The sequence below is a fragment of the Rutidosis leptorrhynchoides genome, chromosome 10, assembly GCF_046630445.1.
Source record: "Rutidosis leptorrhynchoides isolate AG116_Rl617_1_P2 chromosome 10, CSIRO_AGI_Rlap_v1, whole genome shotgun sequence".
NCBI classification, from domain to species: Eukaryota; Viridiplantae; Streptophyta; class Magnoliopsida; order Asterales; family Asteraceae; genus Rutidosis; species Rutidosis leptorrhynchoides.
In genome coordinates this window covers 284963122-284966103 of record NC_092342.1, presented here as the reverse complement: position 1 = coordinate 284966103, position 2982 = coordinate 284963122, and positions in this window count along the sequence as shown.

The following is a 2982-nucleotide window of genomic DNA, read 5'->3' as shown; positions in this document are numbered from 1 at the left end:
TAACTAAACACATGTTCTGTATCTATATGATATGCTAACTTAATGATTTAAAACCTGGAAACACGAAAAACACCGTAAAACCGGATTTACGCCGTCGTAGTAACACCGCGGGCTGTTTTGGGTTAGTTGATTAAACACTATGATAAACTTTGATTTAAAAGTTGTTCTTCTGGGAAAATTATTTTTCTTATGAACATGAAACTATATCCAAAAATCATGGTTAAACTCAAAGTGGAAGTATGTTTTCCAAAATGGTCATCTAGACGTCGTTCTTTCGACTGAAATGACTACCTTTACAAAAACAACTTGTAACCTGTATTTTTGACTATAAACTTATACTTTTTCTGTTTAGATTCATAAACTTAAGTTCAATATGAAACCATAGTAACTTGATTCACTCAAAACGGATTTAAAACGAAGAAGTTATGGGTAAAACAAGATTGGATAATTTTTCTTGTTGTAGCTACGTGAAAATTGGTAACAAATCTATATTAATCATATCCTAGCTAACTTATATTGTATTATATATGTATTCTAATATATTATGTAATCTTGGGATATCATAGACACGTATGCAAATGTTTTGACATATCATATCGACCCATCTATATATATTATTTGGAACAACCATAGACACTCTATATGCAGTAATGTTGGAGTTAGCTATACAGGGTTGAGGTTGATTCCAAAAATATATATACTTTGAGTTGTGATCTAGCCTGAGACGTGTATACACTGGGTCTTGGATTGATTCAAGATAATATATATCAATTTATTTCTGTACATCTAATTATGGACAACTAGTTGTAGGTTACTAACGAGGACAGCTGACTTAATAAACTTAAAACATCAAAATATATTAAAAGTGTTGTAAACATATTTTGAACATACTTTGATATATATGTACATATTTGTTATAGGTTCGTGAATCGACCAGTGGCCAAGTCTTACTTCTCGACGAAGTAAAAATCTGTGAAAGTGAGTTATAGTCCCACTTTTAAAATCTAATATTTTGGGATGAGAATACATGCAGTTTTATAAATGTTTTACGAAATAGACACAAGTAAATGAAACTACATTATATGGGTGAATGATCGAAGCCGAATATGCCCCTTTTGCTTGGTAACCTAAGAATTAGTAAATCGATCTACTAATTGACGCGAATCCTAAAGATAGATCTATTGGGCCTAACGAACCCCATCCAAAGTACCGGATGCTTTAGTACTTTGAATTCGTTTTTATCATGTCCGAAGGATTTCCCGGAATGATAGGGGATATTCTTATATGCATCTTGTTAATGTCAGTTACCAGGTGTTTACCATATGAATGATTTTTATCTCTATGTATGGGATGTATATTGAAATATGAAATCTTGTGGTCTATTATTACGATTTGATAAATATATAGGTTAAACCTGTAACTCACCAACATTTTTTGTTGATATTTTAAGCATGTTTATTTTCAGGTGATTATTAAGAGCTTTCGCTGTTGCATACTAAAATAAGGACAAGATTTGGAGTCCATGCTTGTATGATATTATGTAAAAACTGCATTCAAGAAATTTATTTTTGATGTAATATATTCTTATTGTAAACCATTATGTAATGGTCGTGTGTAAACGGTATATTTTAGATTATCATTATTTGATAATCTACGTAATGCTTTTTAAACCTTTATCGATAAATTAAAGGTTATGGTTGTTTTAAAAATGAATGCAGTCTTTGAAAAACGTCTCATATAGAGGTTAAAACCTCGCGACAAAATCAATTAATATGAAACGTTTATAATCAATATGAATGGGACATTTCACCTAAGTTGTTTCTTTGTTATTTGATGCCTATAAATACATCATATTGTAACCCTAAAGTGTATCCACAAAAATTATCAATAAAAGAACTCTCTTTGGTGGCCGAGGATTAAAGTAATTATTCGTGATTACATATAACCTCGTTAAATTCTCTTGTCTTTATTGTTTATGCTAGTTTTCTCGTATACATCAACTATTTTCGTTTATTGTGAGTTTGATAACTTAGAGTTATCAAATCTAGTTAGGGATCACGTGCTTTATTCTTAACATTATTCTTTAGAAAAATGGAACATGGAATAATAATAAAGATAAATAAAAATATAATAAATAAAGCTGTATAATATAATAAAGTTGTATAAATACTATGGTGTAATATAATAAAGCTTTTTGATCTTTTTGTAACTTTGTTCGGGTTTTCATCTTTTTGATGAAGGTCGAGTTTTATAAAGTTAGTTTTTTTTTTGCCAAAAAAATATACTTCTATATCTATATTTATCTATCTATCTATACTATATATTATAAAAAAAAGCTTAATTGAGATATACTAAACTCACAACTTTTAATCTACATCATCAGATTAATTTAATGACAAACAATAACCCTATTTGTAAACCATTAGATTTAATTATAAGTTTATAGAGGAATATTCAAATGAATTCAACTTTTAAGTTGATATTCAAGGAAACAATCAGAGTGCGACATATGGTGCGACAATTACATGTGATTGAAAAAACAAACTTTAAAAAAATTTAAAAAACTTTTTTTTCAATTTTTGTTTTTCAATCACATGTAATTGGATCTGACATGCAGTAAATCACATGTGATTCTACATGCCAATCACATGTGATATTAATTCCCAATTACATGTGATTTTGCATGTCAAATCCAATCACATGTGATTGAAAAAAAATTGAAAAGAAAAAAAAATTTTAAAAATATTTTGAAATTTTTTATTTCAATCACATGTGATTGTATTTGATATGCACAATCACATGTGATTGGATTTTACAATCACATGTGATTGGATTTTACAATCACATGTGATTGAATTTGACATACTAAATTTAAAAAAAAAAAATTCAAAAAAAAATTTCGAAAAAAAAATTATTCTGAATTTTTTTTCAATCACATGTAATTGTCGTGCCACATGTCGTGTTCTGATTGGTCTGTTGAAA